The 23,419-nt window shown below is 39.9% G+C and overlaps 1 protein-coding gene and 2 long non-coding RNA genes across 6 annotated transcripts in view; all 3 read right to left on the bottom strand.

The window, feature by feature from the left end:
* The window catches only part of LOC134226751 (uncharacterized), a 392,985-nt gene that overhangs the window by 358,816 nt on the left and 10,750 nt on the right, over positions 1-23,419 (bottom strand). The gene's annotated exons all lie outside the window — the stretch shown is intronic.
* Positions 676-1,803, bottom strand: LOC134226756 (uncharacterized). 3 transcript variants are annotated; one of them, XR_009983548.1, is made up of 4 exons: positions 1,717-1,803; positions 1,323-1,512; positions 1,054-1,245; positions 676-984 (listed from the first exon to the last, which is right to left on the bottom strand). It is a non-coding gene; the product is annotated as an uncharacterized LOC134226756 (long non-coding RNA). The 3 variants fall into 3 exon arrangements; XR_009983549.1 differs by having other exon boundaries at positions 1,050-1,245; XR_009983550.1 differs by having other exon boundaries at positions 676-1,001; positions 1,050-1,245.
* Positions 5,384-7,355, bottom strand: LOC134221169 (uncharacterized). The gene is made up of 4 exons (XR_009982239.1): positions 7,325-7,355; positions 7,147-7,257; positions 6,975-7,077; positions 5,384-5,633 (listed from the first exon to the last, which is right to left on the bottom strand). It is a non-coding gene; the product is annotated as an uncharacterized LOC134221169 (long non-coding RNA).

The raw sequence follows: 23,419 nt of genomic DNA on the forward strand, positions 1-23,419 counted from the left end.
CCAATCCGAAAATTCCCTAGACCGGCACCGGGAATCGAACCCAGCCACCATCAGCATGGTCTTGCTTTGTAGCCGCGCGTCTTACCTCATGGCTAAAGAGGGCCCCTTAATAAGCGCTCTATTAGCTTCCATTATTTATTGGAAAGCAACTAATAAGAAAATGTATCTTTGAATATAGCAATTTTCATCTGGGAAGTGTAAGAATAAAAATATTTTTTTAGTCTTGAGAAGAGGGGGATTGTGTGGCAGTTAAATAATACTTGCCGTTTACTACACAGAAAGAAAAATCATACATTAAATTAAGAAAACCGTTGGTTAAAATAAAAAGTTTCGTTGATTTTTTTTCGTAGAGAGCTTAGTTTATTCAAAACAAAAGTACAAGAATTTTTGTTACACCCATGATCCAAAAGTGACATGTGGTTATGAAAATAAGAGTGCAAAACTTTTAAAATAAAATGGTTGAATGGTTGGTTGGTTGGTTGATTTAAAAAAAAATGTTACCGTCAAATCGAAATAGTCGAAATAAAAGTTTAATATTTTCAATCTGAAAAAAAGTTCAAATTTCCCAAAAAAAAAGTTTTCCCATTTATTTGTTCAAGCTTTTCTTTTAAATTCGACTGAACCTATTGTTTTTTTTCATTTTAAGCTATTTTTTTATTACTCTGTATTGTTGAAAAACGCACATGCAACAGTAGTAAAATATAGCACTTACTTGTGTGGTATGCTGAGCTACCAGTGGACAGTAACAAGAAATTCAATCCACGGTTTGGAATGTGTGTATTCGATGAGCCCATAATTTATCTACTGCGTAGGAATAGTCGCTTAATTTCCGGGCTAGCAGACATGTTGCAAACCTCGGTGAGAAGCCATGAAAAAACTGGTTTCCTCATTGATAGTCCATCTTTGACGCAAGCTGCAGTTCTGCGCCTTATCGAAACTTCCGGACAACGGTTTTATTAGAAACGCAGAGTAGAGTATGGGTCCCTGATAACAAAAATTCACTGTTAGTCAAAGGGTAGAATAGAGCTTATTCATGGTATTTAACTTACTTACTTGAACACAGCCGCGACATAAGGTTTCCATGATCGAAATACTTGTGCTTGAAACTTCAGTTCGGTCAACTACTGGACAAGTGATTTCACGCGATGGCATAATTGCAGTCTTATCGGCAAACATTCGGTCAGACAATGCAGGACCAGGAGCACCTTTTTCGTTGCACAGTTAGATGACGCAGTAATAAAGGCACTGTAATTGGTTGTGTGAAATGACGACTTTTTGACGAACTGGGAGACGTATTAATTATTCCTGATCTAGTCTCTTACCTTTTTGGCAAATTTCACTTTGGCATGCTGTGGCCTTGCACTCGGACCGTAGCTAATTTTTAATTATTGCCAGGGACGGTCGGAAAAACAATCCTGATTCTCTTACTTAGCTGTTGACGTTTTCAGATCAGAAAATAGCGCGGTATGTGCTGCTTTGTTTTCTTGATTTGACAGATTTACTATTTTCATGCTGAAATGTTGAACTTTTAAATTTACACTCAGAAAATAAGAAAAATACTTTTTAATTAAGAACTTAGCATTAAGGTTAACCATTTATTTGAGGGAGAAAAAAACACTTTTTTGGATTTAAAGCGCAAAACATTTAATAAAACCATGTTTGTTCTTTGTGTGTATATAAATAAATATTCAATGGCTTTGAAATCATAGGACTAACCAAGATGAATACACAGCTAGGTGTTGTAGAGATTCGATCTTGATAAAAGCACTCCCTCTCTGTCCCGGTGTCAATGTCAAAGTAAAGTTATTGTGACAATAGTCTACTATGATAGTATACAATATTTTCAGCCTACTACATCTCTCCTTCACGTTAGCAAAATTATGTATAACTAGTTTTACAACAATAGATATAGACATTGTATTGATTCTTTATCTAATGCATTCAAACCTTTATGTTTTGCATTTATTGTTGGTATCTCTCTCGTGCAGTGTGGATTTTTTCACCATTGCGCACTCACTGATATTGGTCATCAAATATTACTTTCGACAATTGAAACGTTGAGTACTCTTGGTTGTTCAATCTGACTACTAACGACTGTTGGTTATATACTATAGTTAAATAACGTAACGTTAATCTTGTTCCGTTCCATCCATGTTCAACAGAACATGTAATGTTTTCATTTATTATTATTATTATCTTTATTTGTGAGGTTTTCGGCCCTGGGCCGTTCACCTCGTATGTTTTCATTTATAATCACCACTTGTATCTATCTTTTTCTCCAATAGTCATCTGAGGAAACATTTTTATTCACTCAAACGACTCACTCACATATTTTGTTATTAATCAACTTTTTCGAAAATGGTTTCACATTTATTTATGGTGCTGTTTCATCATGTCAAGCTCAGTTATTCCTCCAATAATCTCCGATAATCACAACAAAACCTAGTTGGTAATTTGTAGTTTTATTTCGTTATTTGGACTGCAGTTATTCGTAATGTCTTGCTTTTTAGTACACATCGATCCAACTCCTTCAATTAATGGACTGGAATAACTCTGAGTGCTTTCCCTACATTTTGTCTCTATTTATGCATTTCGTTGTTTTTATTTTCATGAAATCTCTCCAAATAGACTGAGATTGTGAATCTCCTGTATTTGCTATTAATGGACTGGAATCACTCGTAGTGTTCCCTGCATTTTATTTTTTCTCCTTATTTCAAATAGACTGAGATACGGAATCTCCTATATTTGACTCGTATGGACTGGGACTATTAGTAACATCCCCTACATTTGTAATAATATATATAGACTGGATTATATATGTGTACAAAAGTACAATTCTTTGAACAAAATACAACTGCAGCATTCACGTTATTCAGTCAAGGAATTCGTTATCCAATTCTTATGATTGACAAGCAAATATACTTAGTGGTAGTCAGTGGTTAGTTAGTAGTTAACATCCAATTTATGTTCTCGAAAATTTCATTCTTCATCGCTTTACTTTAATTTTTTTTCAATGCGTTCATCTTCATCAACGAAGTATATTTCATGCCAGATATTTCAGATCCGGTTCATCCTCGTCGCCATTGTAGAGATTCGATCTTGATAAAAGCACTCCCTCTCTGTCCCGGTGTCAATGTCAAAGTAAAGTTATTGTGACCAGGGTTCTTATATCAGGGTTCACTCACTTTGACAGAAGATGGGAGAGACTAGCGCGGGGGGGAAAAATTCATTTTCAGTGCAAAACATAAACAAACTCGGTGGCTGCCCCATATAAAAATCCAAGATGGCTGAATCATGTAATTGGCAGACTGCTACACCTGTTTGTATTCACCTTGATTGTGACAATAGTCTACTATGATAGTATACAATATTTTCAGCCTACTACAGGTGTTTCAATCTGCTCAATTTATGGACGAGAAGAAGGCGGGGGTGAAAAATTCATTTTCGGTGCAAAACATAAACAAACCGGCTGGCTCTCCCATACTAAAATCCAAGATGGCTGAATCGTGAATTTGGCAGATTGGAACACCTAGTGGTGTATTCATCTTGGGCCTAACATCAACAATCAAACAAACAATATTCGAAGCAGTCGTTGCACTTGGATGACAGTTACATGTGCTGTACCGTCAAGGCAAAATGTTTTCCTGGAGACACCCGCTTGAATAATAAAGGAACAAACTCCACACGTGGGAAATAATTAGTAAAGCTTTTAAAAATAATCAGAAAAACGTATCATTTGTTGGTGGCAATATAGTTGCCACTGCCTTATAAAGGGTTAAATTTTTTTAAAGGTTAAAAACAGTTTCTGAGTGGAAACATTTTTCGCTTTTGACCCAATCTCACCCCCTTTGCCACCCCCAACGACGGTACACGGAATGGCATTTTGCAACACAGCTCGGAACGGAACGCTTGCCAATCGCATTTGAATCTTATACTTATTGTCTATCCGGAACAAAGTTAGAACGCTTTTTATACCGAAGTTGGATTTTTCTCCAGATGGCAACTTTCTCAACTTCGGAAGTGGTGAGCTGGATTCGCCTAAAGATGCGCTAAACAACGCATCAATTAGTTTGACAGAAAAAACTTTGGTAGAAAGTTAGGTTCGGAAGTCCCGACTTCCGAATTCTAAGTTGGTGCTACGCCGACAATAACTATTGTTCAATTCAGAACAAGCCTTTTTTTTCTCGTACAACAAAGTTGTACCGAAGGGCTATCATTTCACTCCGAAAACAAAATTTTGATAGAAGCCTCTGAGACCCATAGTGTTATATACCAATCGACTCAGTTCGACAAACTGAGCACATGTCTGTCTGTCCGTGTGTATGTATGTGTATATGTGTGTGTATGTGTGTGCACAAAAGCTATAAAAAACATTAGACAACTTTTCGTATAGTAATCCATCACCGATTTTCTCGCAATAAGTTTTATTCGACAGGTTGATTCGACAGGCCTTGTTGATCACTATTGAATTTGATAACGATTGGTCATGTTTAAAAGTTATGAAGAAAATGGTACATCAGACCATATAAACATTATAAACCCCATATAAGGCTGGTGTCTTAACTAAATGCGAGAAAGGCACCACCAACGCTAGGTGGATTAATCTGGGTTTTTTATTATGACCTTGTCAAATGAGTATATTTCAGCGCTATAAATAATACAGACAATATTGTCAATGTATTGCATTTCAATCACTGTCGATATTGATTCATACAATTCCAGGAATCACGATAAAATTATTATAAATTTCATTCGAATGACACTCAATTGTAATTACCATAATAAATTGCAAATTGATTCGTTACACACTGTTTTATTGTATTCAACCTGGGCCAAAAGCTGGTGCTCTGAATCGAAACACCAGACAAGAGCGTGTTGCCAAAGAGACGTAGGCACACTACATATGTAGGCATCTCAGGTCGTAGCATAAACTGACCAAACGGACAAAATATTGTTTGACCTGAGGACAATTTGCATCCGCTGCACGAACGCATAGCGGTGGTAAATATGGTGATGATAATTACATTACGTGCCGCCAAATCCATCGGATGGCATAATTGATGGTCGGCAGGATTTGCCCGCACTAATGATTGTAGTTGGTCAATATTGAAACTGTGTGATGCAGCAACATGTACTTCTTCTATTCCGTTATTGTTGATGTATGTTGATCCACTGCAGTACTCTGCTTTTGGTATTGATTATATGTGCTGGATGAAATAGGACTAGTAGAGCAGGTTGTATAGCTTTGTTGACTCGCTAATTTAAAGGCATAACTCAATATGTACCAGGTGTGGTAATCAATTAATAGTCAAAACGCGTGGTTCTGGATCGCACTTCAATTCATTGATATTTATTCTGTCTAAGTTCTATTGCCATGGTTATTTTACACGCCTATGAATACTAGATGTAACACCACATCCCCTTTTCATTATAAAACGATCAACGATTTCGAATCATATAATCAGCGAAACGATTCGGAGTTCTGATTTTGCGAGACACTCTACCACATTGTACTAGGGCTTTTTAGTGATCTGCTACTGGTTTTGTAATAGGTTCCCAAACTCTCCTAGTATCCTGTGATCCATCAGGAAATCCTTTGAACTCTTCTTCCTCATCTGTACTGTCGGTGTGATCTGAAATAATCTAAGATTATAGTTATCCAGCTTTCCACGCTCACCATAATGGCGGATGCTATAAATAAAATGACATTAACTGCTTCCCGACACTGTACTGAAATTTTCATCTAAGCAAACATAGATATTCTTCGTTACTAATAGCAGCAAAAGAATTGTTTGTTTTCTGTCAACAAGAAAATTCGTATAGAAATTTGATACATTCAATTGTTATTACTTTGATATCACTAATTACTACTTTCTTTCAGATATTTTAGTTCCATTGTAACTTTGCGAAGCCTACACGCCTATCTATAGAATAGACCGTAAAAGTGAAATTGCTGCAATATTATTATTACAAAACGCTAATGCAATTTCATGCTTGGGATTTCATGAAAATTTCAAAACTGCACATTTGACACGGAGTTTATTTCGGTAATAAATTGTTCAGTTGTAACAAGCAAGGGTTAATGATAGGATAAAGTGCATTTTGAAATTGATCTGTGCATTAGGGCCTGTCGGTAAAAAGCATGAAAGAGGTTTTGGATAACAAAGCTATTGACTAGCACGTTTAGATCTGGAGAAACCTAAGGACTAAGCAATAACGAACCTTTTTCTAGATTGATGAACCGTGACAAGTTTCTCAAATAGCCACTATGAATCAATTAATCGCATTATAAAAATGCTCAACACGAACGAGGTTGAACACCGGGGGTACCGAAGATCAAACGCTAACGAATTCTTCTCTTCGAAAGAAATCTTCGGCTTAGTAATTACTTCCCCGCTTTCTTTTTGAAAAGCTTCTTTTTCCACAAATTTCGTATAGATTTTTGACGAGACATTATACGAAATAATTGCGATTGAGATAAAAACTTATTAGTGGTACATATACTAGATTGTAGCGCTACTGCAGCAGTGCACTGCCTTGTGTATTTTTATTTGTTTATAGTGTGAACGGTAACACTCTGACGCGTCTGTCGACTAGATCTTGATAGAAGTTTTTGAGTGTTGGTTAATCAGGCTTGCTGGCGTTCAATCACCTTTCTCTCGCTATTGCACAGAAATAAGAGGACTTGTTTTATCGGGAAATGCTTGGGAAGCGTAAAACACATCTTTCCATTCCTACGCGCTTGAAAGAGAATATGGTGATTAATCGTCTGCAAACCTTATGTGGGTTTTGAGCACAGAGGATTCTGGCAAAAAAGCCTCCAGTACTTTGCCGGAAAGACGCAGGGCTTTAATGCGGACCATGGCACACCTTAATATGCATATTACCCCTATGACATACGAATGTATAACTCGAATATCTTAGTATAAACACCTCATAGTTAATAATAGTCGAAATGTAGTATTATGTCCCACCTGTAGAGATCTTGAAGAAAACGCTAATAAGAATATTGTTGTAGGAAGACCGATTATGCATATTTTGTTTTGAAATTGAAGTTTCAAATCACATGCAGCCCAACTGTAAAAAAAAACAATATTCTAAAGTCTACATCATTAATGGATGACTGTAGATAAATAACATATATACATATGCAATGTGTGCTTTGAAATTTAAGTTTGAATTCCCTTTCAACTTCATCCTTTGTTTCAATGGCATTTGTAGATTATTATTTATTAAAATGGCCTCAAACTGCAACATCTGAAAAAAAGTAGAGCAGTTAAAATGTATTCAGATCTAAGAGGTAAATAACAGCCAATTTTTATACTCGTGTAGATTTTCTTTGTTGATGAAAAAATAACAAATGTTGGGTTGTCGTTAGTGACGAATATTACCAATGCATGCTTAGGCGAAAATTTCAGTTCAATGGCTGGAAGCAGTTAATGTCAAACTTTTTATATCAATATCATCCGCCATTATGGCGAGAGTGGAAAGCTGGATATATATATATATATATATATATATATATAGTTATGTAAGCTACATTCAGATACTTTGATCAACACGAATGCGTTTATAATCTTCGTGAGGTTACTGGAATTTGAATTTCTTACGTACTCCTTCCTAGGGATCCTATAATTAGAGATATGCAAATACTTTTCCAGACGATTTAGCAACGCTGTTACTTTTGTTAGCAAACGCTTCCAGCACTTGTCGCAGCGCAAAATGTTGAAGCTTGTATATGACTTTGCATTTGATAAAAATTTGGAATATGTTTGTCTCTCCACTAACAGTGTTTAAATAAGCATTATCACTAAAATAAAAGTGCAATACAAATAGGGGAAACGCGATACATAAACTAGATTACTTCTACTCGTGAAAGTAAAACAAATTGTTTATTCGATGAAACTTTTCTTAAAATCAATCTCAATACCTCTCAACCTCGTCTCAATCTGCAACAATAACAACGTTCATTTGGCTCACGTTTTGACAGTTCTCAATGCTCGATTGGCTCACAATGGCCGCTTTTGCATATCTCTGTTTATAGGATCCCTACTCCTTCCCAGTTTCATAATTCTGTACTTTAGTTCTGGGACCCCGGTTATCAGTGACTGTCAGTTTGTGCTGCTAGTACATCCATGTTAAAAGTTGTATTCAATTTATTACCAGGTGGCACCCGCTTCAAACGCAGTTTATTAAAGACTTCCACACTCCAGATTGGCATGTCGGCGTATATTTATAGCCACATTTTCTTTCTCCTTGGATTGTTGGTCCTGATCTCTGTAATCAGTGCAAGGGGTAGCAGTACCCAAGTCTGCCAGCGCAGGTAATTTTGTTAACACATTCCTCCCATACATAAGCTCACTTTGCGTTTGACCAGTAGTACTAGTGCCTGACTTATTCCTCATCGCTTAAATAGTGATCGATTTTGTCGCTCAACAAGTCTATTTTCTTGCGGCTTGCGGTATGGGGTTGTTCTGTTCAGAACTATTCCACGCCGCTTACAATACTTTTCGAAATCAGTGCATATAAATTGCCAATCGTTATACAAGGTACATATTTGTTCTAGGATATCCTACTCGAGTTAAGATTCGCTTTAGTCGTTCCTCGTTCAACCGTTTCAGCAGCTATCTTTTTCAAAATTTCCCCACTCTTTGTATCGACTCAAATAGGTGATAACACCTAAACATTGAATTCCAGATGGCAGTGGTCCGAGAAAATCCATAGTCAAGTATATCCACGGGGCTATCTTACTATGGGGTTTGCGTAAAACGCCTTCAGCGTGTTTTTATAGATTCACACCTCAGCGTGTCAATCGGCGAGCAGCAAGCTATGACTCTGCCTCTTCTGGTCAGATCTCGGCGTCCACGAAGAGTCGCTGTCATAACTTCGTTCTGGCCGTCTAGGGCCACACATTTTGGCGATCCTGCCAGGCTACTTTTTGGATCATGTCGCTGATTTCATGAGGTGAGTTGGAATCAAGTGGTTAAATTAAGAAAAGTGATATATTTTGCAATATCACAAGGCGTCTCGAAGACCGTCAGAACATGGTTTATGGTTTGCAAAATCACAAGAAGCGTCTCGAAGACCGTCGGAAAATGGTTTGTGGTTTGCAAAATCACAAGACGGGTCTCGAAGACCGTCGGAAAATGGTTTGTAGTTTGAAAAAATTACAAGACGCGTCTCGAAGACCGTCGGAAAATGATTTGTGGTTTGCAAAGCCACAAGACGCGTCTCGAAGACCGTCGGAAAATGGTTTGTGGTTTGCAAACCCACAAGACGCGTCTCGAAGACCGTCGGAAAATGGTTTGTGGTGGTGCGTCTGAAAGATCGCTGGAAAAATGGTTTGTGGTTGGCAAAATCATAATGCGTGTCTGGAAGACCGGTGGAAAATGGTTTGTGGTTAAGAAAACTACAAGGCGTGTCTGAAAGGGGGTCGAAGAATGTATTGCAGTTTGTGAAACTATAAGGTGCGTATAGGAGATCAACGGAAAATAGTTTACAATTTAAAAAATCTCCAAGTCCTGCGAGCATTGATTTTGGTTCAAACAAATTTAGATTTCATGTAGCCACTTGACGTTTGTTAGTGTATATGAGACTACCGGTTGAGCTATGATACATATAACGAAATCTGAGAGAAATGCAGAAATAATCTATGCTACACTGTTCGAAACTGTCCGGAAAGCCAGTAAGATTAGTTTGAAGTTATTGGCTAGCAGTACTAGTTTACACGTCTCTCATTTGGGTTTGCGTTTTTTTGCGGAGTTTAAGATAAATGTCATTTGCATGGCGTTTACTCGGACGTTCAAGATCAATTAAATGTACGGATTTGGATTGAATTTGGAATGGATTTGAATTGTATCTGGATTGGATTTGCATTGAATTCGGATTGAATTGGTTTTGATTTGGATTAGCATGGATTTTCTTATCTTTATTAGGTTGTCTTATTAGTAATGAAGTTCAACACAGCTTAGATTTGGATTACATTTGGGAATGATTTGGAATGTTTTTGGAAGAAATTGGAACTTTATTGTATTTGCTTAAATCTCGGACAACAAAAGAAGGCCATTGGCTTCGTAAATTTGTTGTTCTCTAATCATCCATTCATGCTGGACCGCCTTTAATGTTTTTATTATTTGACCACCATTAGATTTAAGAATTTCATGTAGACAACACAGTCCGATGAATAAAAAACAAATACAAATCAAATCATATCAATTACATACTTAGATCCTAATTTTAAAGCTTGTATAGATTTATGGCACGGAATAGACACGCAACTATGAATTACGTTTTATCTTTCATGACCCACAGTTTGGGAACCCATGTTCTAAATTATTGTTCTGGTATTTAACAATAATGTTCAGACAAGTTTATTTTAGCGTGCAGTTTTCAATGGAGTTGCTCAAATGCAACAGATCTTCACCGTTCCTGGCAACAAACAAATGCTTTTCAATCGCTGTTGCATTTTTGTTCATCCAGGGTATGTCTTTGGTGACCTAGTTCTAACATTCTAGGCCTGATATGTGTTGGAACAACCCAACTAACAGTTTTGGTGCAAAAAACTTCAACTTCTAGCCTTTGGCTGTATAATATTTGAATAAAAGCACCCAATGCTGAATAAAAGAAAAGCCTCCGCAAATAATCCATTAAACTTCAACTCGACTATTACCCAAATATCTATCAGCTAGTCATATTTCAATTTTTATCGAATATATTTCATCTTTTATCGTGTATGTAGCTTTCATATTTTCATAAAACAGTTCTGTCTGAATTAGCAACAAAGCTCATCGGTTAAGAACTCATGTATGTAATTGAGTTGCTTGTTAGCAACTTCTTATATTACGGTGAGTAGCATTCACAACGAAAACGTTTTCGCTGTTGTTATAGCACTAACAATATAGCGTAATGGCGCTATAAATTAACTAACGAAGCTTTTAGGCAATTTCTGTATCTTTGAAGATTACACAACGTTTAAGTAAACCTTATGCTGCTTCTTTTAATAGATTATCAGTATGGAACGTCAAAACCGCAATGTTTATATTTGATTTTTGTTTCCGGAGCTGTGTATGAGCTATTGATTTCTGTAATGCAGCTACAAAGGTTTTCACCTGCTCTTATAGCAACTGACAAAGCGCTGTCATTAATGCTAGCAGATAGTGTAAGAAAACAAGCCATTTAGAAGCGATATTTCTGTTGACGGCTACTGTTAAACGATTAGCAGCAGAGTAGCATCCATACAGATCGAGAAAATGTTGCCTAAAACCAATTTCAGCAATTGCTGATGCAAAAAAGTTAGCCAACAGAATATGCTGATAAATGTTTGAATAATGGTTGAAATAATGCTGAAAGCATAATTTTTAAGCTTATGTGCTAAAAGCAGCATGTAGGCCTCTTTCTAACGTTTATACAGCATGAATCTGAAAATAGCGTAAGTAAAACAACCTATAGGGTATGCGAAGAAGCACATCCATAATTTTCTTTGTTATTTACATATGTCAAAGTGACGGTGATGACAGAGCAGCGGCCATTGAATCAGGAGTTCGAATCTAGGTAGCAACAAATTTGATATTGCAGATTTCACAAAAAAAAAACATTAAATAAACTCCGAAATTTACTCTCCTCTCAAATAATATTCAATCAAATTGAATTCAGTGGCTGTATAAAACTTATTTAACAGATTCAAAAAATCTGAATAATCGCCATTAATAATATTTAATCAAATTGAATTCAGTGGCTGTATAAATCTGAATAATCGCGGTTGGGATCTGAAGACCAACTGGCACAACCTCACACAACCCTACTTCATCGAGCGCCGTTGCTGACGAAGTAAGTGTGTTGAAGCCAGACAATACCTGACAATACTAGAGTGCTTTGAGAATAGGTCGTATGTGCAAAAGAGAGCCTCTCTTCGGTTACATTCTCTTTCGATTATTACAAAGCTATACACAAATTTATGTTGGATTTTTTGGCAGATATCTAAAGACAATAACTTTGTCTAGCGTGCTAAAGTGAAAATGTAGCAGAAAATGCTAAACTTGCCGATCTATTAGCGAAAGAGAGCGTGAACAAAGAGAATCTCTCTTTTGCACATACGACCTATTCTCAAAGCAATCTAGAATACTAAATACTCATCCTACTTGGTTGGCATCGTATAAAAATACATATGAGAGAGTTAGTTCTGAAAATGTATTGCGAGAGCTCGGCTACGTGCCCGGTGCTGGGAATTTGGTTTTATCAGTACCCGCTAAGCTGCGGTAGACGACGGAGGTCCTTCGTAGCTCAATAGGAAAAGCACATGTATAGTGTACTGGTTTCCTGGGATCAAACCCCACTGAAGGGAGCGGTTACCCTCCAATACCTTTTCCTAACTAAATCTATCACATGTTGTGCATATGCATAATCGAGTTTCAGTCATAGTAATGAAGTAAACGAATTACTGAAAAAGTTTGAAGACAAATGAGCTATCTTCCATATTCATAATGAAATTAATAATGAATCATAATGAAATGAGTGGAAGACAAATGAACTTGTTTCTCATTTCTAAGAAAGATTCCTGTGTGGCAGTGCACCCGAAAAAATTCTGAAAACAAGATGAAAGCATATAGAAACATCTTTTGATTTTGACATCAAATTGAAATCATAATTTGTTTTCAAAATGAATCATCATGATGGATTACATATTTTGATTTCATTTTGCTGTAGATTTCTGAATTGCATGATATGACATCAAACTGCGAACTAATTTTGTTATCGGAAACCAATATCAAAATTAGTTTTCGATTTGCTCTCATCGGTAGCAGGAATAGTTTTCGATTTGATGTCATAGCAAGATTTTTCTGCCATACGTTTTGTTATTTTAACCGTTAAAAAGACCAAAAAGATATCAAATTAAGTAATCATAATCGGCGATTTCATAACATCAAGATAAGTTATCGGATAAGTCAGGCTTTGCTCGGGCAATTGCACTTGGATTAATTATGAAAAGGCAATATCTAATTGATTTGAAAGCATCAAAGTAAGCTTGATATAAAAAAAAACAACGGAGACCTGAAAAAACATCAATAAAAGCAATAATGGTACTTTGTCAGCAATCAAAGACATGTGGTCAACCATCACGGACTGGAGTGACAGTTTTCCAGCAGACTTCCTTTTGGCTAGCAGCATGATAATCTCCACAATTCCTATTAGCATCCAAGATGGATTCTCATCAGAATCCGAGAGGAATTCTCATTGGAATCTCTAAAGAATTCCTTTCAGAATCATCGAGGTATTTCATTCGGAATCCAGAAGAATTCATACTGGAATCCTCTCGGTATCTTCGAAGGATACTCTTCGGAATCTGTGGGGGATAACCTTCATAATCCATGAAGGATTTGCTTCAGAATTGCTCGTTCATTTGCTTCGAAGCTCTTCCGGAGTCATTCGAATTTGTTGACGATTTGTTCAAGAATACTTTGAATATTCAATTCGGAGTCTCTCGACGTTTTGCCTCGGAATCCCTCAATGATTTTGTTCGGAATAATTTTAGGAAATTGTTTTCGGAATCACCGTCTACGTTTACAGCTGATCAAAGAATTTAGTTTCCTATCTGTTATCCTCTTGCGGACGGGTCTCGCTAGGTCGATACTGGCAATGTGCAAATACTATGAATTTACTATAGCAATCTTCAGACCAATGCTGTGTACTTTGCTTATAGCCTAACCTGAATTTCGAGTCGTACTTGTATAGTAACGAATATAATAAATTCTTAATAAAGTAGTATTAAATATCGGATATAATGTAACTTTTCGACGTATTTTAATTTTGCGACACACTTCCACGTTCCTTGAATGCCTATCTATGCTTTGTTTTGCTTTGGGTCTGCAAATATATCTTGCCTCTTCAATGTTTGGAGTTATCAATTTCGCAGTCTCCCGAACCAACGTCACTTCTGCAGGGATGTTGTGGTCAGCCCAGTGGTGTTGATCGGAACAGATTTGCTTCGGAATCCCTTGACGATCGGAATCCCTCTGACGATTTGCTTCGGAATACATCGGTTCGCTTTGGAATTCCTCGAAGATTTACTTCGGAGTTCCTGGACGATTCCTGTCGGAATTTCTAGAGGATTTTATTCGGAATCTCTAGAACATTCTCATTGGAATCCCTGGAACATTCCCGTTGGAATCCCTGAAACATCCTCGTCGGAATCCCTGGAGGACTCCCGTCTACATCCCGGGAGGATGCTGAATTCCTGGAACATTTTCTTCGGACTCCCTGGAACATTCCTGTCGAATTCCTGGAGGTTTCCTTCGGTATGCTTGGAGGATTTCCGTCGAAAAATCTGGAGATTCCCAGTAGTAATCAGGTAATTGTGCTTTGGATTTTGAAGAAAATTTTCCTCGGATCAACTTTCTATAGAATTTTGGCTTCAAAATGTATTTATTTACAATAATTTATTTATTATCAGACTAAGGCCCGAGTGGCCTGTGCTGCACATAAAAGACTTCTCCATTCAGCTCGGTCCATGGCTGCACTTCGCCAACCACGCAGTCTGCGGAGGGTCCTCAAATCGTCCTCAACCTGATCGATCCACCTTGCCCGCTGTGCACCTCGCCTTCTTGTTCCCGTCGGATCGTTGTCAACAACCATTTTCACCGGATTACTGTCCGACATTCTGGCTACGTGCCCGGCCCACCGCAGTCTTCCGATTTTCACGGTGTGAACTATGGATGGTTCTCCCAACAGCTGATGCAACTCGTGGTTCATTCGCCTCCTCCACGTACCGTCCGCCATCTGCACTCCACCATAGATGGTACGCAACACTTTCCTTTCAAAAACTCGCAGTGCGCGTTGGTCCTCCACGAGCATCGCCTCCAAATTTCTCTGCTGGTATCGTTATCGGCGGTCACCAGTGAGCCCAAGTACACGAATTCTTCAACCACCTCGATTTCTTCACCACCGATATAAACTCGTGGTGGGTGGCTTACATTGACCTCTCTTGAGCCTCTTCCTATCATGTACTTCGTCTTCGACGTGTTGATGACTAGTCCAATCCGTTTAGCTTCGCTTTTCAGTCTGATGTAGGCTTCCTCCATCCTCTCAAAGTTACGTACCATGATATCAATGTCGTCGGCGAAACCAAATAACTGGACGGACTTCGTGAAAATCATACCACTCGTGTCAATCCCTGCCCTTCGTATTACTCCCTCCAAAGCGATGTTGAATAGCAGACACGAAAGACCATCACCTTGCCGTAACCCTCTACGCGTGACGAAGGGTTTCGAGAATGCCCCTGAAACTCGAACTACGAACATCACCCGAACCATCGTCGCCTTGATCAACCGTAGCAGTTTATCCGGAAATCCGTTTTCGTGCATTAGTTGCCATAGCTGGTCCCGATCGATTGTATCATATGCGGCTTTGAAGTCGATAAATAGATGATGTGTGGGCACGTTGTATTCGCGGCATTTCTGCAATACCTGACGTATGGCGAACACCTGGTCTGTGGTAGAGCGTTAACCCATAAATCCCGCCTGGTACTGCCCCACGAACTCTCTTGCAATTGGTGTTAGTCGGCGGCATAAAATTTGGGAGAGTACCTTGTAGTACCTTGTTCAGCAATGTGATTGCGCGGTAGCTGCTACAATCCAGCTTATCGCCATTTTTGTAGATGGGACATACGACACCTTCCATCCACTCCTGCGGCAGAACCTCATCCTCCCAAACCTTGGTAATCACCCAGTGCAGCGCTCTAGCCAGTGCCTCGCCACCGTGTTTAAACAGCTCTCCTGGTAGTTGGTCAACTCCAGGGGCTTTGTTGTTTTTCAGCCGGCCGATCTCCTCCTGGATTTCCTGGAGATTCGGAGCCGTTCATTACCATACCACCACCGTTGTCTGCCATATCGCCATTCAGGTGCTCTTCGTAGTGCTGCCGCCACCTTTGCATCACCTCACGCTCGTTTGTAAGAAGGCTCCCGTTCATGTCCCTACACATAATAGGCTGTGGCACGTGGCCCTTACGTGAACGGTTCAACTTCTCATAGAACTTTCGTGCGTTATTGGCGTGGTACAGTTCATCCGCCTCTTCACGGTCTCGATCTTCCTGCTGGCGCTTTTTCCTCCCTAAAATCGAGTTTTGTCTGTTCCGCGCCCGTTTGTATCGTGCCTCGTTCGCCCTCGTGCGGTGTTGCAGCAATCTCGCCCATGCTGCATTCTTCTCCTCAACTAACTGCTCACATTCGCCGTCATACCAGTCGTTTCTCTGATCCGTAGCCACCGTGCGAGGTAGTGGTCGGATTCAATATTCGCACTGCGGTAAGTGCGTACGTTCGCGATGTCGGAGAAGAATTTACCGTCGATTAGAACGTGGTCGATTTGGTTTTCCGTTACTTGATTAGGTGATTTCCATGTGGCCTTGTGTTATTCTTGCGGGGAATGAAAGTGCTTCGGACTACCATTCCGCGAGAGACTGCAAAGTTTATGCATCGTTGGCCGTTGTCGTTCGATACGGTATGCAGACTATCCGCTCCGATGACCGGTCTATACATTTCCTCCCTTCCGGCACACGGTCGCTTTGGCGGAGCCTACTTGCGGATTCATGCAGCTTTTTATAGAGGTTTAACAGGGCCCACTGTCAAACCCCACCACATCCTAGGCAGGCGCCACAAATCGCAGATGGCCTGTGGAGGGATCGTCAAGCCCTTGGGCATAGTCCCTGCTGCCATTTTCAATAATGTGTTTTTCTAATATCTAGCTGCAACAAAGCTATGGGCAAACAAAACTGGGTTCGATTCCGGTGTCGGTCTAGCCAACTTTTGGATTGGAAATTGTCTCGATTTCCCTGGGCATAAAAGTATCATCGTGTTAGTCTCATGATACCTTGGCATAGAAACCTCGCAGTAAATAACTGTGGGAGTGCTAAATGATCACTAAGCAGCCAGGCGGAAATGTCCCAGAGGGGATGTAATGCCGATGAGAAGAAGAACAAGAAAAAAGGTGAAAAAGAATAAGAAGAAGCAGAAGAAGACGAATAAAAACAGCAACAAAACCAAAATCTGAATCTTGAGAGAAAATTTCACCTGACTGTTACTGACGCCATCATCATCCATTCGATGATTTGTCGCTGAAACGCGATAGACGCCATATTCTGCAACGTCTCTCAACGACGAGTCTTTGCATTGCTACTGACGGAAAATGTCTGCTATCGCCAAGCGATTATGATGTGCACTTTGAAAAATATTTGTCACGGCTAAACCTTCTTTTGTGAAAAAGAAGGAATTTCCTTGAGGAGATTGAAATAGACGTGGCGTTCATCACCGTAACGCACCTATAACCGGAAGTGAACGACAACGACAATCCCGTACTTTCGCATCGTACGACTCGACCGGCTATCTAAGGGAAGGTGGTGTGGCCATCGCATTTCAATACAACATCAACTGTAAAAAAAGAAAAAAACTGACGCCTGCTGCCACGCGTTATAAGAAGACAGAAGTTAGTACTTCTGTCGGCACAATCACGCGCATCGCGGCGTACTGCCCAGCGCAAGCCATTAGCCGGCGATGGTTCATCGGCCGCCCTGCGGAGGGATATGATCAAGCTAACTCGGTGGCAAGGTCAGTACATCATTGCCGGGGACCAAACATCAAGCCTGGGGCAACAGTCGCGGCAATCGAAAAGGCACCATCTGGAGCAACGATATGGAGGAAGGCCACTACACGATCCTGAGTCTGGATTCCACTCGGTTGAGTCGGTCCGGAGTGCATGCTACAATCGACCTGTTCATCACAAATATGCACGATCACATTTCGACACCAATTGTCTACCAGAAGCTCAGCTCGGATCACTACACGGTTTGGTTTTAATCGTTCAAGACCTCCAGCGTTTATGAAACAATAAGTTAACCCCACGGAAAAATTACAAAAAATCAAAGAAAATTCAGGGGGTATTTAAAAAGCTGTGAAAGTTCAGGTTAACCGAGAAATTAATGAATTCCAACCAGGTAAAAAAAATTGGGTGTCGACCAATGAGGCTACCTTGGCTTGACTCAAGCTTATTTTCCGGCAACAGGTTGACAAGAGGGTGACAAAGTGTAACTTCTTATTGAAACTACTGCACCCTTTGATCAACAGTCGGTCGTCATTGTCCCTTGAAAATAAGCTTGCTGTGTACAAGCAAATTATCCTCCCAGTGATCGATTAAGGCATGCCGGTCTGGGAGAGCTGCGCTAAGACTCATCATCTGAAACTCCAACGAGTGCAAAACAACTTCCTGTGGATGATCTCCAGCACTCCTCCCAGTACACGAACTTCTGAGGTCCATTGTCTGGCCGGGATGAAAATATTACATGAACGCTTTGGTGAGTGTAAGGAAAAGTTTATTGTCCGTTGCTTGCAATCCAACCAGCTAGCAATTCGGGTGTTATCTCCCTACTAGGTTATCAAATTTAATGTTGTGTAAACTGCCGTTGGACGCATAAATGTCACATGTTACATTTTAACATTTTTGAGGTTTTGATGTCTAACGTCATAATTTGATACGTATATTTGAAATAGTTTGTCAAAACATAGGTTTTATTCTAGAAAACTCGAAAAAAATCTGAAGTCAATTTGTCACATTCGAACAAATGGACGCATACTTGTCACACCGGGATAAATGGACGCATATTTGTCACACTAAAAAAAGAGATTTAACAATCACATAAAAAGACACATAGCACTGCGTGATGTGTCCTGAGGTCCGTTCATAAAATATACCATGCTTTTAAGGTCATCAACAATCCACGTAAATAGTTTTTTTTTTAACCATTTCATTTATTTGGTAGGCTCAGTCGTGTGTGACACTTTGCGGAGCCGCTATTCTTAAGTATGATATTTTTACAATCAGTATCATCTTATCATTAACAGTTAGTAGGGAAAAGGGACGTAGACCATAATACTCGTGGTGACTCAAGGTTAAAAATTACTTAATTCAGGACGGACGGGGTAGGAATATGGGTTTAGGTTATTCCAGCTGCTCATCCGGGCATTTGACGTTGGAAACGGTTTTGCGTGGCGTCGTGCTCGATTTTTGTTCGGCATGGAGCATCTTCCGGATGGCCAGGGCTTTGTGGTACACGGAACAGAAAAACAGAATCGAACGGAGAAAAAACTGAGAAAGAAAAACACGGGCATTAGACTTTGATATCAGCCGAGCGAAGAAAGGCATAGATGGCCTGCATATAATCCACATCGCGATCTCCCAATACACCTCTTACTTCCCTGAAGGGTTGTTTACCTCGGGCCACAAGGGTATCCAATAATTGCTCTCTGGAGGCGTCATTTTCCGAGCAGAACCAAACTACGTGATCGATGTCATCGTAACCGGCTCCGCACCTACATAAGTTGCTATCGACAAGGTTTATTCTGTACAGATGTGCGTTTAGTGAATAGTGATTGGACATAAGCCTCGACATCACGCGAATGAAGCCTCGACTCAAGTCCTCACCTCTGAACCACGCTCGCGCAGAAACTTTAGGAACTATAGAAAATAGCCACCGTCCAAGTTCGTTGTGTGACCAATTCATTTGCCAATTTTGAAGAGTACTCTGACGGACTAATGGGAAAAACTCGTTGTTCGAGATTTGTCTATCATAAACTTCACCTTTCTTTGCGCCCACCTTTGCTAGCGTGTCCGCTTTCTCATTGCCATAGATTAGGCAATGGGATGGGACCCATACAAAGGTAATCTTGAATGATCTTTCGACCAAATCACGCATCTGCTCTCTTATTTTTGTAAGAAAGTAAGATGCGTGGTTAACTGGTTTCATCGACCGGAGTGCCTCGATAGAACTAAGACTATCCGAGAAGATGAAATAATGGTCTATGGGCTGATCGGAAATAATCCCCAAAGCGAAGTTAATTGCTGCCAGCTCAGCAACATAAACCGAACACGGTTCCTGAAGTTTTCGGAAGGTGGTTGAATTTACATTGAAGACACCGAAGCCAGTGGATCCGTTGATGCGAGAACCATCAGTGAAATATCTGTTATTGCAATTGACATGTTCATATTTTTCATAAAAAATAGGGGGAATTGAAAGATTTCGAAGATGATCTGGAATTCCTTGAATTGCATGTTTCATGGACAGATCGTATTCAATGGAGGAACTGTCGTTGATGAAGTTAACTCGAGGTGGATTATAACATGGAAGACAAAGATCTGTCGATATGTAGTTGAGGTAGACCCTCAGGAATCTTGACTGACGAATCAGTTCAAGGATATTATCGAAATTTTCTAAGACAAGTGTGTTACTTGTCCCACATTTGATCAGTATTCTAAGTGAGAGTTCCCAGTAACGGTGCTTTAAAGGAGTGACTCCAGCAAGCACCTCCAGGCTCATGTTATGCGTTGAATGCATACAGCCAAGGGCAATACGCAAACAACGATATTGAATTCGTTCCAATTTAATTAGGTGGCAATCAGCTGCTGAGAGGAAGCAGAAAGAGCCGTACTCTAAAACAGAGAGAATAGTCGTTCTATAGAGTTTGATGAGGTCTTCCGGGTGAGCACCCCACCACGTTCCGGATATAGAACGTAGAAAATGAATCCTTTTCCGGCATTTATCTATCAAATAATCGATATGGGTTTTCCAGGTACACTTGGAATCAAACCAGACCCCAAGGTATTTAGAAGATGAAGATTGGTTGATGTCATCATTCAACAGCTTTAGTTTCAGTTGAGCAGGATTCCGCTTTCTAGTAAACACAACCAATTGAGTTTTTTGCGGTGAAAACTCGATCCCTAAATGTCTGGCCCAAACAGTCAGATTATCTAGGGAACTTTGCAATGGTCCTTGCAAGACAGCTGCACATGGACCTCTTAGAGAGACCACGGCATCATCTGCAAGTTGTCTGAGCGTGCATTGTCCTTCCAAACAATTGTCAATATCTTTAACATAAAAATTATAAAGCAAGGGACTTAAACACGAACCTTGGGGAAGGCCCATGTAACTAGTTCTGGAAGTTGTCAGAGTGCCGAGTGTGAAGTTCATTTGTTTTACTGACAACAAATTGTACAAGAAATTATTCAAAATAACGGGTAATCCATTACTGTGCAGATTGTCTGACAGTGCTTCTATGGAAACTGAATCAAAAGCGCCCTTAATATCCAAGAATACTGAAGCCAATTGCTCCTTGTGCGCATAGGCCAGCTGAATATCTGAAGAGAGCAACGCTAGACAATCGTTTGTTCCTTTACCTTTTCGAAAACCAAACTGAGTATTTGAGAGTAATGCATTTTGTTCGACCCAATGGTCGACTCTTGAAAGGATCATTTTTTCCAATAACTTTCTCATGCATGATAGCATGGCAATCGGTCGGTATGAATTGTGATTAGACGCTGGTTTCCCAGGCTTTTGAATAGCTATTACTTTCACCTGTCGCCATTCTGGTGGCACAATGTTGTACTCCATGAAACAGTTGTACAGGTCAAGTAATCGTCTTTTAGCGATATCAGGGAGGTTTTTCAGAAGGTTGAATTTAATGTTATCGCATCCCGGGGAAGAGTTATTCGATGAAAGAAGAGACATGGAAAGTTCCAGCATTGAAAATGGTCCACCCAAAGAACCGGGATCAGTGACTGATTCTCGAAATAGCGGTTCTGCTGGTACGGAATCTGGGCAGACCTTTTTTGCGAAGCTGAATATCCATCGATTGGAGTATTCTTCACTCTCGTTGGTGGAAATGCGGTTCCGCATGTTGCGAGCCGTTTTCCAAAGTGTTGTCATTGAGGTTTCTCGCGATAGTCCCTCGACAAAACGTCGCCAGTAGCTACGTTTTTTAGCCTTGAGAAGATTTTTGAGCTTTCTTTCAAGCCTCAAATACTCTTCGAAAAGCTCAGACCTTCCGTGTTTACGGAAAGCCTTGAAAGCATCAGATTTCTCAGAATACAACTTAGTACATTCATCATCCCATCCAGGAGTGGCTGGTCTTCTTATGACAGATGTACTTGGAACACGTCGTTTCTGAGCTTCTAGTGCGCTTTTATGAATCAATTCGGTAAGGAATTGATACTCATCCAGTGGTGGAAGAATATCAGTTGATTCAATACCAGTTTTTACCGCCGATGCAAATTTTTGCCAATCAATGTTCTTCGTGAGGTCGAAAGGAACATTAACTGGCTCTGATCTTTGATAGCCACTTTTGATTGTAGTGACTATCGGCATGTGGTCACTATCATGGGGATCTTGGATTACCTTCCACGTGCAATCTAATGATAGTGAATTTGAACATAAAGACAGATCAATACGGCTTTGTTGACCATTCGGTCCTATTCGAGTTACTTCACCTGTGTTCAAAATATTCAAGTTGAAATCGTCGCACAAATCATAGAAAATAGGCGCTCTGTTATCGTCTCTAGTTTCGCCCCAAGCAATACCATGTGCATTCATATCACCCAGTATTAAAACTGGGGATGAGAGAAGAGAGACTGCGCTCCAAAGATGCCGACGATTAAGAGAGGCATTTGGAGGAATGTACACTGAAGCTATGCAAAGATCTTTATTCTTTACATTTACTTGGCAAGCGACGATTTCTAAACCATTAACAGTCGGAATGGGAATTCTGTAGAAAGTGTGACATTTTTTGATCCCCAAAAGAACGCCACCATAATGATCATTCCGATCTTGGCGAATAATATTAAAATCGTGGAAGTTGATTTCATCTTCAGAAGAAAGCCATGTTTCACAGAGTGCAAATACATCGCAATCGGAGTTGCGAATTAAAAACTTGAACACGTCCAATTTATTTTTCAGACTATGACAGTTCCACTGCAGCACAGTGATTGTATCTTGTATTGCCGTATTATCCATCGAAAGATACTAGTCCTGCAAGAAGGGGCCATGAAACAATCAATTGCTTCAGATAACTTTCTACTGTTGGAATAAAGAGGTCAATAATTGGCCTCAATGAATTCGGAATATTGAATAAGTTCAAAATACGATCCACAAGGTCCTTAAAGGATATCAATCCTCGCTTGGACGAGATTATTTTCTTAGAAGTGCGAGTAGCAGTTTTCTGCTCTGAGATATTCCTTGACAGATGTTTCTTTGTAACATCAGTTTTAGGCAATGGCGGGAATGTCTTACTGCAACATGGGTCAAAAGGCGCAGTATAGACTGGCTGCTTCGGAATTTTAAATAATCCCCCATTACCATCAGATTTCGGCAAGCTTCTAGGATGATTTTTGTTTTCTTACGGCGCAATCCTGGGAAGACAGTTTCTTCCTCTTTTCGGGTACGTGTACCTCCGCAGAATCATCCATATCGGCTACGTCAGAGTCCGATTCGTCAATGGAAATAACATCATAAAATCACTAACTTGAACGGCAGCTGAAATAGCAGCCGATCGTTGGCAGTTGCGGATGTGTCTTGCGACTTTACCATTTCCGCATACGACTGCTTGGAGCG

This window comes from Armigeres subalbatus, chromosome 3 (genome assembly GCF_024139115.2).
Source record: "Armigeres subalbatus isolate Guangzhou_Male chromosome 3, GZ_Asu_2, whole genome shotgun sequence".
In the NCBI taxonomy this organism is placed as follows: Eukaryota; Metazoa; Arthropoda; class Insecta; order Diptera; family Culicidae; genus Armigeres; species Armigeres subalbatus.